This window comes from Vigna angularis, chromosome 5 (assembly GCF_016808095.1).
Source record: "Vigna angularis cultivar LongXiaoDou No.4 chromosome 5, ASM1680809v1, whole genome shotgun sequence".
Classification (NCBI taxonomy): domain Eukaryota; kingdom Viridiplantae; phylum Streptophyta; class Magnoliopsida; order Fabales; family Fabaceae; genus Vigna; species Vigna angularis.
In genome coordinates, this window is record NC_068974.1 from 26,404,219 (window position 1) to 26,417,667 (window position 13,449).

Here is a 13,449-nt window from a genome sequence, read left to right on the forward strand (position 1 = left end):
AAAACCCAAAATACATAACTAGCATCCACAATATAGAAAAACCCAGGAAAATACTTAGGCTCACAAAACTTAGGAGTCCTAAAAAACAAAGAAGTTACACAAAACTTATAATCCAAAATACTCAACATAGAAAAATCCTAGGTAAACACTTAGGTCTTAGAAAATAGAAAAACATTTAGATTTAAACACCCAAACGCATGACTAAACGTTATTGTGTCTAAAGTGTCTAAAGAGAGATTGAGTGAAACACTCAATACATATAATACATGGAGTAAGTATTCAGCTGCTTTAACAAAGAAAATAGGTCGACACAATGTCTCTTACCACTAGGGAAAAATATACTTTTTATAGCTATTTTTTATACTTGTTAAAATCCATCGGGTATAGAAAGTGACACGGTAGAAATTTTGTAAATATAAGAAATTTTTCTATGCCGGTTACAATGAAAATAGATATAAAATGTGGTGCAGTGATAAAATACAAATATTTTTATACCGATTACCATCAAAACAGCTATAGAAAGTCTTTTTTTTTTTATACCTAATAATCCTAGAACAGGTATGAATTATTGGGGTTTGTGTTTTGCAGTTAAAGGCATGTTTGGATTTGGGTTTGGGTTTTGCGAATGAATGAATAAACATTTGTAGAATCCGAAATTTGATTAGGAAAATTGAAACAGAGCCCTCCGAAAACCCCAAAACCCTATCTGGCTTTGAGTTTTGTTGTGGCCATGGATTTTCAAGTGGTTCTCGGCGGTGGCGTCTCCAAGAAGTTCTTTCCCCTCATTTCCTAGGTTTCCAAACGGAAATGCTTATTACCAAACAATTTTCGACGCTACTATGTTATATAAAAAGTGCTTATTTCTGACTGTAGGAGCTTCCAAACTCATTGTTTCTGGTGGCAAATCGCCTCGTTATCTCTTACGTTCTTAGACGTCATTGGAAAGGGTAAATAGTGAAATTGGTGAGGAAATTTAACTGGAGGTGGTTGAAGGCGAAGAAACTGCTCTTCGTGTCGGGGCTTGGATTTCAGGGGCTTATGCTTATCGCCTCCATGTTGAGGTAATCGGTTTTTTGGTATTACCTTTCATTTACCAAACATGATTCATTGTCGCTATGTATCTTGATAGTGACCGTAAGCATAAGCATAAGGGTGCCTAGGTCTTACGTTTTGTTTGGATGAACTTTTAAATAGTTATAGAGGGAAAATTTGAGATAGTAAAATGGGTAGACTGTTTTTTGGGGAAATTTGTCATTAATCACCTACGTTAGAAGAAAACAAAAGATATAATGAATTAATTTTTTGTGCAAATTAAAATCGTCATCTTCGAAGAAGTGAAATGGAAGAGTTTTTGATAAATTAGCTTAAGTATAAGTCAATTTTGATTCTTCGGAGATGCTGCCTTAATTTGTTTTACCTTCTTATTATATTCTCTTATTAGTGCTTATTAAGAAGCTTATTTAAATGGGGTCTTACACTTCTTTAATAAGTTCAAAGTAACCTATGCACTTTAATTTTTATTGAAGCTCTCTTATCTTCTTCAAAAGCTGAGGTGCACAAGTTGATTTTAACTTGTGGAAGAAGTTTGATTAATTTTTGCTTTTTATTTTCTTCTTTTGTGATTGCTTGTTAAGAAAATGATCTTATGTAGTTTTTTCTTAAAAGATTGATAATACATAGACACATGTGATGATTTTTTTCTTTAACAATTGTCCAGGTTGCTTCAGTTCCTGTACAGCAACTGCAATTCGAACTATTTCTCATCACCTAACTACTAAAGACATTTTGGTGGAATATCCCTCCCTCCCTTGCCTGTGAACTCTGTTGATTTTCTGCAAGTTGTCAATGGTGATCTTATTACGGATATGCCACTATATATATATATATATATAACAATTATTAAATGTGTTAGGGTCATTATATTTTATTAGCCAATTTTATAAAGTGATATAATTAAGATAAATATGACTAAAGGTATATTTGTCATGAAATGTATATTGTGTAGAGACCATCAATAATTTTAATTTGTTGAAGAGGTCAAATTATAATTATTGAAATTAATGAATATTAACCGTCAGAAGTTATTTAAACGGTCATAGTCCCCATCTGTGAGCACATCGTACCATTCCTGTTTCTTTCTTTTTATCCCCGTCAGAAGAGAAAATCCAGAGGTAACTAAAGGTGCTCTACAAAGAGAAGATCAGATACCAACTCAGGTTATTTTATCATTGTTCTCAATATCTAATTCAAGTACACTTCCACTTTATTATTCTAAGGTATTGGGATTTGTTTTGATTAAAGGGTTTATTGCTCATTAATTATTATCTGTCAATCACAAATTCTAACAAGCACGTGATAGGCTATAAAGTGTAGGTAGGTGTTGAAAAAGGGGTAGAGATGGAAAGCTGGGTTAGTCGTGTGTGAAACCAGCTCTGGGGATAGGGGCTTTCTCTAGCATGTGATCATTATGTGTTTCAAAATGATGATAAAGTTTATGGGCAAGGGAGAATATTGTTGTTTAATAGGTTTTTATGTGAAAACAAATTAGCTTTTGAACTATGGGCCTTAGGGGTGCCAAATGGTTAGTAGTATAGCTAAACTGTCTAAGTGAGAATAAATTGTGTTGTTGAGAGTGAACAACAGGTAATGAAGAAAGTGGCTTTTGGAACGGCTGTAAGGTTCAGGGTAGTTAACGTGAGAATTGGAAGCATTTCGAAATTGACTTTGGAGTGGAGCTTTGGTTTCACGTAAAGGTAGCTTAAGTCGTGGAAAAATATGACTTTTAATGGTTGTGAGACCCGTATGTGTGAAGGAGTGCATAGAAGGGTATATGGTGCTACGTAAAAATGAGGAGGAAAAAGTGTAAGGCCATGGTGTTGATGTGGATATTGGTGGAGAAAGATGGGTCCACTTGGGAGGTGATATTTTCATGGTATATAAAATGAAACATGACTTACATAAATGAAGAAATTGAGTGCAAAAAATGGGTCCAGTTGAAAAAGGTGATGTTTAATAGTGTTATTTGTTGTAATTAGAAATTGACTATTGTATGATTTTTTGGTTGATTTTATATTTTGATATTTGTTTAATTATTGTCTTGTGATTTCTACTATGTGAGGGACGATGATTTTAATTGGGTAAGGAGACAACATGTTTTGTGTGTGAGGTTACCAATAGGTGAGTTTGTCGTTTGGTGGTAGGCATATGAGTATATGACAGGTTGTTATGTGGTCGTCCGGTGTACCTAGTTGTACCCAGTAATTCCAAATATGACTCTTTCGGTCGTGCAATCTGGGAAAAAGATTCTCTTTAGCTATGTGAGGTGGGAAGAAGATGAGCTCGAGTTCTGATGACTTTTTCGGCTGTGCGATGAGGGAAAACATTCTCTTTGGTCGTTCAATGCGGGAAGAGGATGGGTTCGAGTGTCGATGACTTTTTTAGCCATGCGATGCAGGAAAGAAGTTCTCTTCGACCACGTGATGCTGGAAGAGGGTGTTGAATGACTCAAACTGAATTGGTTATGATGAACAGGTGGTATTTAGGGTACGAGGAGATAAACTGTTGGTTGTGTTAACGTTGAGTAGTCCTGTATGAGTTACTAGTAGTGGTATAATGTTAATATTGTGATGACTATTTAGCACTTGTGAGTTCTATTATTTTGCTTATGTTTGACTCTCTGTTAGTTCATCCATGTGTGTGTTTGTTGTGTTTATGCGATGGTCGTATAACTCATGTTGCTATATGAGAGCAGATAATAATGTAGATAACTTGGATGTAGTATAACACGACAAATTGATTGAGAGTTGGGGAATTTATGAGTTTATTTTGAATAAGTTATTTTATTTGGAGGTTTCTTATGTAATAAATTATAACTATGGTTTAATTTTGGTTAAATGTAATGATCTTTTGATTTTGGAATTCCGCATTGGGGTGTTACAAACCTTCCAAGGCCACCTCCTTAAGAGTTATTGGAAAGGTCTTAGACATGATCACATCGTTAGTCAAGTATAGGCTAACCTGTGTGACATAGATGACAACATGGACAGTCAGATATGTGCTGCCATCGTAATGATCCAAAGTTAGGGACTTCTAATGCTTAGGAAGGGGTGTCGGTGATGCCATCTATGAAAGGGTGATGATGCTTCTCACCCACTACAAGAGAGTGCTAAGACATGGAGGTGGGATGATACTCACTCTCAGCTTCGTTTCTGCAGGCCTGGAAGGTACAACGAGTTCTCTACATTGAGAGAACATTATCAACGACTTCCTAGTCCTTCTACTTTTCCTTTTCGGTCACAATGTCGACCTAAATCTTCCTTTTCAACCTAACATTCTCTTCTCTTAGTGCATCAAGCTCTTCAGTGCTACACTTCCTAAAATCCATAAATTCATGTTGCACCACGACTTGAGCTTCAAAGATCGCAACTATGTCAATCGAGGAAGTGTCTGCTTCTCCAACCACTCTACTTCTGGTGGAAACCATACTTGCTCTGTTTTTCTTCTTCTTCACACACTGAACTCTTCTTCACAAAATAATTCTCGGTCCCACGGCGGGCTCTAATTGTTCTTACAAAGTCAAAGAAGTACCCTATAAAGAAGTACCCTAAAAAGAAGTACCCTATAAACTCCTTCATCCTCCCAATACTCATCCTCCACAAAATGAACAATTGTTGTGACTACAAAAGGTTCTTCAATTCTCAAATTTAGAGATTATAATCCAAAAAGTAAAGTCAAAACCTAATTAATATTGTATTTATAGGAATATTTTAATTTTTTTGGATCCTTACATTGGGCTTGGATGGGCCCAATGGCTTTATTTTACCTAAGGCAAAGGTTATCCAAATCTGGCTAAATTATGTAGTGCATGGTTTGTTAATATCTTCAGGTGGTAATGGTATATGGTAATGATAAAAAGTATACGGCTCTTCGTGCATGGAAGTGAGGTAATTAGTAGGCAGCTCTAGGCCGTAGTAATCAACATTCGGTATCTGTAAGCAACGTTGTATCTTTGAGAGGGAGGGTATAACATTCGACCTTCGCAAGAGGTACTTAGGAAGTACAAAGTAGGTGTGGTACTTGGTAAGAGGCACTATAAAAAAGGTTGACATTACCTATGGCATAAATATGTCAGTATTCGTTGTTTTCCCACGAATTTTTGACGATGTGATATCCATCAGTAAAAGCGTTGTTACTAACAATTATCGATGGATACAGACCATCGGTAATTACCGAAGGATATATCCCTTGGTAATTACCGACAGATACATCCTTTCAGTAATTACTAACAAATATATCTCGTGGTATGTCCGTGAGTAATGATTGTTGTAGATTCAAATGCAATATTATATTGGTTGTTTACCCCACAATTAGACGTGGTCACTCAACAATATGCACACAAAATCTAAGTTGAATAAATAATAGGTAGTCAAACATGTTGATATACACAAACATCTTAAGTACGATACAATTATATGTTCATAAACAAAGATAATAAGATACTAATCTAAGTAAGTGTCTTCATGGTCTGATTCATCGTTTTGCTGGTGCTGCTACTCTGAAGGTGGCTGAACTAGTGTGGGTTGGACTAATATGGGGTGGATTGGTGTATGCTGCACTGATGTGGGATGGTCATGGGTGGGCTCTACTAGAAAGGGTCGTAGCTAGATCGGAGGAATATTGGACTAAGGTTGTGCAGAAGAAGGGCACGAACTCATGACCAATTGTTTGAAACTAGCAAACTCTTCTCTCAAATTGTTGTATTCTAGTCATGTCTATCCAATCATTGTGTGAGTTGTACAATGGCCTTCTCAGCACTAGTGGAAGAAGATGATCGGTTCTTTAGAGTACCTCTTCCTATAGTGTAATTTGAAGCAAGTTGTCTTGTCCCATAAACTGTTAGCATAAAGCTAAAGAGCAGAAATTTTGATGATGTCTCAAAATCAAGTCTCAAGTGCTCTTATTCAGGAAGATCTTCATGAAGACTTGTTTTTATATTAAAGCTTTTATAATTTAGTAGATTTATGTATAGGATGTGGTTTATAATTGATTCTATGTATCGTTTGCCTTAGGTTGCGTTAAAATTTATTTTAAATCAGAAAACTCATTTTATACTCAAGATAATTGATTATCAATTTATAATAATCGATTATCACTAATCAATTATGACTTGCCATAATTAATTATAATGAGCAAATATAAGAATTTTTAAGCAAGTTTTTTTACCGTTGTGCATTCATTAAATGCATAATTAATTACCATAATTGGATAATTGATTATCACACGTTAATTAGTTGACAGCGGATATTTGGAGGTATCCTTTTTTGAGATCTCCATAAATCATATTGGGACTCTCATTCTAATATACGAAATACAAAATACGAAATAAGTGTATTTTGAAATATCTTATCTGCAGTGTGCGATGATAAGTGTTCTACGGTTTGTTGAACCCTTGTGCCGTGGCTTTGAGAACTTGATGTGTTGGCATAGAGCGAGAACTTTCACAGGGAGTGTGATTGAGTGTTGTTGTTGTTGTTGAGTTAAAAGCCTATCATCCATCGTGAAGCATTCGGAGGAGGTTTCATTCTTTGTGACGATTCAGAGGAGGTGTTCATCCCTTGTGGGTTATAGGGGAAGTGACTTTCATCTCTTGGGGTAACAAGAGAGGTGGTTTCTAAACTTTTTCAAATTGTTTCTTTGTGATTGTAAAATTTTTTTGTGAGTAGTGAACTGTTTATCTTGATTTGAGAAAAGCGATTGGATGTAGGATTGGTAAGATTCGAACCAGGATAAAATCATCTCTACAAATATCTCTCAACCTTACTCTCTTTATTTGTTATTTTTATTTGCTTGGTAAGTTTAATTGAGTAGAAATTAAAAGGCACACGTTCGTATTAAAAACCCTTTTGCTTTGTTATTCCACGCTAACAATTCTGTTGCAGCCGCTCTTACATAAACGCGTCCTTTTTTCTTCCTTATCATGTAATCATCATTCTAAGGGTCTTATGTTTGCTCAAGATGTGACCCTTGCTTAGATCTAACATGTGAGAGTGTACTTGAAAATTTTTCTGATTCGACATTATGGACAGTGTCAATATAAGATATATTACAAGTATAAAGTTTGAAGGAAATAACATTAAAAGTGTTTGCTTACATAGGTCTTCCGATACCTTTCATAAAAAAAATGGCCAGATCCCTTTCGAAGATGAGTTTGTTGAAAAACCTCAACAACGTGCATAACTCGTCCCAACTCTTGTGCCTATAACAACATATGGAGTTATATACTTCACCATCAAATTTGAAATACATATGTTATATGGAATGTGTCGCAACCGGGATCGCGACGAGACATCGAGCAGAAAACAAACGGGTTTGAGAAAAAGATTTTGAGAGTCGCCACCATAATTTATTATGGAAAAACTATGGAAAACCATAAAATAAGATACGGTCTACGAAAACTAGATTTTAGGTTCGGGAATTGGTTACCCGTAAGGAAGGTGTTAGCACCCTACTGCGTTTGTCCAAAGGCAGTACCTTTAAGTAAATGTATAAAGTTGACGTGGTTTTTCAAAATATTTAATTTTCCCTAAAAATAATTATATAACGAAACTAATAAGAAACAAAAATATTTTTTGTTTTATGAACCCGACAAGGATTGACCTTGCTCCTATACGGATATCCATTTATGATGGACAATCAGGGATCACGTAGTTCTTTATCTAGAAAAAGGTTTGTGAAGTTTGTTTGAAAATCATTATGGATTGTTTGGGATTTTTCAAAAGCAAACCCCAACAAGGATTCACATTGTTTTTTTTTTTTAAGATTTTTGTATTCTTCTATTTGAAAAATTATGGTAGGAAAAAAAAGGAAAAGGAAAGAGACCGACCATAAGCCGACGCGTACCCATACCCTTTATTTATGATTTGATATTTTTTTATAGGAAAATACGTGATAAGAAATATTTTCTTTTTTTTTAAATTGTTTATTTATTATTTATTTTTTAAGTAAAATTTTAAAAAAAATATCATGCGGGAGATATAACCAATACCAAAAGAAACGCGAAAAGATATTCTTTTTTATGAAAAAAAAGCATTATTGTTGCAAAGTAAAAAAACATTATTGTTGTAGAGTAAAAACCTTCAAAGTACAATAAAAACAGAAGGAGAATAGTGCAAAGATGACATACCTTTTTGCCTTTAAGTATTTCCCAGTTCTTCCTTGGTAGTTTTTTTTTTGGTAGAGTTCCTCTAGCGTGAGAACTTACTTTCCTCTATACTCTCTCCCATTCTTTCTATCTCTATTATTTCAGAGTGTATCTCTCTCCTTTTTTTTTCGTCCCCTTGTTTCCACGACAGGGTGCGTATTTATATACACACATTGTAATATTATGGTAATGTTGTCTTAATTGTAAATTAATTGACAGTGAAAAAAATAAGGAAAGAAAATGTCTTGGTTCCAAGAAAAAGAAATCACATAAAATTCAAGATATTGATTATAATTATTGTAAGAAAATTTGTCCAATTTTAAAATCATTTTTTCCTCTTTAAAAGCAACTAATGCAGCAAATTATATTAATATACTATTTTAATTACTGCTCATAATTATTGGCATAATGTTGATTCAAATTATTACCATATACAAATATTTTCTAGTGATGTGTCCTGCATTAAGAAAATTTATTTTATTATTTTCTTTTTTCCTTTTTTTACCCATCATTAATTATTATTCTTGTATTCTTTATTTTTAATTATTTACTTACCCGGACGAAATTGGGTGTTGACCGCTGCCCCTCTTTATTTAGATTTTGCTAGATAACATGAACCTTAGAGTTTTTGTGTTATCATAGTAAAAGCTAAATAAAGATAAAGACACTAATTTCGTTTGGGTCTAAAGAGAAGGAAAAAGATTACCTCGAAGCGTACGTGGTAGAAAGTGTAGCAACCTAGTGGATTTTGCTGAAGAACCGTGACACCTCGTGATATTCTCTGGAGAGGTGTATAAACTTTATGAATTTCTTTGGAGAGGTGTGTGAACCTCCTTTTTTTTGTGATAGGATGAAAACTAGGCTTTGGTGCTAGGATGAAAACTAGACTTTGGTGCCAGTGTGAAAATTGGGCTTAAACAAGCTCGAAACCGATGTTTTTTTTTTGTGCCAGGATGAAAACTGGGCTTTGGTGCCAGGATGAAAACTGGGCTTAGGTGTCAGGATGAAAACTGGGCTTGGGTGCCAGGATGAAAATTGGGCTTGGGTGACAGGATGAAAACCAGGCTTGGGTGACAAGATGAAGACTGGGCTTGGGTGCTAGGATGAAAAGTGGGCTTTGGTGCTAGGATGAAAAGTGGGCTTTGGTGCCAGGATGAAAAGTGGGCTTCGACAATCTCGAAACAGATGTCTTTTTTTTTGTTTGTAAATCCTCAATTTTTCATTGATTTTTTTTTTAAACTGATTTCCTTTTGGACATTGGTGATGCATAGTGTGTTATGCTTTTGTTCTTTGAACCCCTATGATGATGCATGTCTGATGCTGAATGCATGAATGTATGAGTGAAAATTCATGTGAGACCCAAATATTTTATTATATTTCCCGCTTCGTTTTAACTAATTCCACGACATCCCTTAAGAATAAACTTGCACCCCGTGAACCTACCTGTGATGCTTATTATTTTCGGGAGGCAATTCGATAGTTAAGAGCGACCTTATGAAGAAAAGAGAAAAAAAATATTGAAGAAAAAAATAATACAATAATGTCAATTCCACTTTAAAAGCATTCCCTATCATGGAAGCATTATGCCTATAAATTTCTTTTTACTACGTCAGAATTAACTAGCAAAGGTAACTCCTCCCCATCCATTCTTGTGAGAATAAGTGCCCCGCCATCAAATGCCTTCTTTACCACATATGGGCCTTCATAACTTGGAGTCCACTTGCCCCTGTGATCCTTTTGTATTGGCAAAATCTTTTTTTTAGGACCAGTTCGTCTTCCTGGAATTCTCTAGGGCGTACCTTCTTATCGAATGCATCCTTCATTCTTCATTGGTATAATTGTCCATGGCATGTTGCGGTCAATCTTTTCTCCTCAATGAGATTGAGTTGATCAAACCGGGTTTGAACCCAATCTGCTTCTTCTAACTAGGTTTCCATTAACACTCATAGGGATGAGATTTCTACCTCGAAGGGTAGTACTGCTTCCCTCCCATATACCAAAGAAAAAGGTGTTGCCCTAGTCAACATGCGTACCGATGTGTGGTAACTGTGTAAAGCGAAGGTACAATCTTCTTGATATTTGGACGACAAGTGTTGCCTCGGCTGCCCCATTCATCTTTGGACGACGATCTGAAATTTGATAGTTCAGGTTTGCGACAATGAGAAATCACAGTAGTCAACACGCATTTTCTCATTATCGTCCTTCTTTGACATGATAATTGTCACCCATTTGGGGTATTTTGCCCCCGACAAACAATCTCGTATCGAACTGCTTTCATCTTTGATCCTGAAGACAATCTGGCTTGAGTAGTAACTTATGTTGAACTTCCTTTTTCATGCTTGTGCCGATTTTTTTACCTCTTTTCTCTCGTTCTCTTCCCCTATACTAAAGATTTCAACCTCTTTTTGATGGGGTTTTATTTCCTTAGAATCTTGCTCCACAAATCTCATTAACTCTGGAGAGGGTTCTGGGTCAATCATAATCATCTTCCATGTTATTGATAAGGTGCTCAAAATTAGGAAAATCAACATTATTTTTTTCAAAACATTCATTGTCATGTCTGTATTAATTTTTTTTAAGACAAATGATAAACACAAGATGATGAAAAACAAACAAACATGATTTAATGTTAAACCGAATGCAAAAGAAAGTGTCAACCCCTAACGTATGAACCCCAAGGCTCCGGGCCAAGCAGTGAGGCTAATTAAAAAACGATTACATTTCAATAAGCATCATAGGCAAATTCTTTATCTTCCAGTTCTTGAGTTACGCCTCCAGAGTGCAAGTCCACACAAAATTCGGGTCTTCAAACGCACCATCGGCTCCTTTTTCTTTCATGCGGGTCTGGCTACGCTCTTTCTTTTCCCCCCTTCAACCTTCTTTTTCGTCTTTGGTATGCTTGTATCCCAAACCATATTTATTATTGTTTTCAACAAGTTCTAGTGGGAGGATTTGTCCTGACTCTGGTAGAGCCATATTAGGTTCTTCACCAGCTTGTGCGAATACTTCTTCTTCTTTATCCTCATAGTATATTTGTAGGAAACTTCTGTCAATCAGATCTTGGAGAATGCTCCTAAACCTGGTACACTCGTTAATGACATGTTCGACTTTTGGACGGATTCCACATGCTTCTTGAAGGTCACCTTTGCCCCTTAACAAAACCAATATTCCCAGTTTTTCAAAAATGACCCTTTTAGAACTCCAAATTCCATTTACATTCCTTACTAGCTTGTGTCGTCCAACCTCGATGACATTTGTTGAGAAATTTCCATGTTCGTCAAAGGGATTGACTTCAACACTAGGTTTGTCATCTTGGAACTTCAACCATCCTGCATCAATTAGCGATTGTACCTTGAATTTAAGAGCCTTTCACCTTTCCGTCGAATGACCAATGTTTCCCCCATGAAAATTGCATCTTGCATTTAGATCAAAATTTTTAGGGTATGGAGGCATTAAGGGTTTCATGGGACGAACATTGGCCAGACCCTTTTCTAAGAGATGAGGTAACAATTTTGTATACTTTATAGGAATGAGAGTGAAATTTCTCTCTGGGTCCCTCCTAGGATGAGTAATTTGACCAACGTTCTGATCAAGACCCAAGCCGGCTCCAATGCCCCAGGCATTATTCGAAGCTTATTATGGTTGATAATACCTAGCGGTCGAGGTCTTGTTGGGGGACCAGACACTGTATTGTTCACATAAGGAGGGTAACTCGGGCTTAGTTGATAGTTATGAGTGGACGCATGACCTCCCCACATGGGTATTGCTGGTGTTGCCAGCACTCCCCCCTCTTTCTCTTTTTCATGATTAAAAATAGATTTTTTTGGAGTAGTGGCTGAAGATGTAATCTTCCCATTCTTGAGCCCGATCTCGATCCTTTCGCCTATGATGATGATATCAGCAAAATTGGAAGTCACATTTCCGATCATATGCTCATAAAAAGGAGGTTGTAGCGTGTTTACAAACATTGCAAACATCTCCTTGTCATATAGAGGTGGCTCAACTTGAGCTGCTAACTCTCTCCACCGTTGCGCATATTCCTTAAAAGACTCTTTCTCTTTCTTCGCCATGTGGTGTAATTGTAATCTGTCTAGCGCGACATGCATGTTGTATTTTTACTGCCTTACAAAAGCGTGTGCCAAATCTTCCTAAGAACGTATATGAGAGGACTCTAGATGCGTATACCAACTCAATGCTGCTTCAGCCAAGCTGTCTTGAAAGAAATGGATAAGTAATTTTTCATCATGCGCGTAAGCAGCCATTTTTCGGCAATACATGGTCAAGTGGTTCTTACGGCATGTGTTACCCTTGTATTTCTCGAATTCCGACACCTTGAACTTTGTGGAATTGTCACTCCTGGGGCCAGACTCAACCTCGCCACGTCACCAAACCCGCAACTTTCAAAACCCTCTATGGCTTTTAGCCTGTCTTCCAGTACTTCAAGTTTACTTTTCTCTTCTTTTGTGTTCGTGTGAATGGTGGCCTTAGTCGAAACATCATGTGCAACAATTATGTGAGGAGACTTGGATGTTTCATTCATCTTTATCTTTGTCGTGAGGATAGGCCCTTGAGTACTAATGGGAAGTACGCTATTAGTTGTTGGAAATGCCCAAGAAGTGTGTTGTGCCTCTGAATGATCTCCAATAGGCAGTGTGTAACCTGGTGGCAAACACACATTGGAAACATGAATTGTGTGCCCACAGTATTATATACTAGAGGGTGAGCATTATCCTTGGCCTTTACAGACGAAGTCTCTCCTATAGTCTTCATGGCTTTCAAAGCCTCTAAGATTTGACCGACTTGATCCTTTAGTTGGCTAATATCGGCCTTTACAGCTTCATATTCCTCTTCCCAAACTTCCATAGCCTTAGAGTTTGCTCGAGTCCTATAAGCATGTCGTGGAAGTCCCTCCGTTGTTTTTTTACTTAATTTTATATTGTTTTGTTAATTTGAATTAGATGAAATTGAATATGCAAAAATGATGCATGCTGATAACTGGCGGAAATCACTAGTTCTTGATATTGTTATGATGGAAATTGAAAATGATGAAAGTTGTAAGTTTATTCTATTAATTCATTAGACTAAATAGTTTTGCCTTATTCATTTATTCATTAAAGCATGAGAAAAATGTGACACATTTATTGTTATGTATAAAGAAAATGAAGGGAAAATAATAAAATGTTGTTAATGCATATGATGCGTGAAGATGCATATGCCAAATAATAATTAAAAGCCATTTTTTTCATACC

At 36.1% G+C, this 13,449-nt stretch overlaps 1 long non-coding RNA gene across 1 annotated transcript; it reads left to right on the forward strand.

The window, feature by feature from the left end:
• Positions 1-524: 524 nt before the first annotated feature.
• Positions 525-1,904, forward strand: LOC128196581 (uncharacterized). The gene is made up of 2 exons (XR_008249029.1): positions 525-1,061; positions 1,718-1,904. It is a non-coding gene; the product is annotated as an uncharacterized LOC128196581 (long non-coding RNA).
• Positions 1,905-13,449: the final 11,545 nt, after the last annotated feature.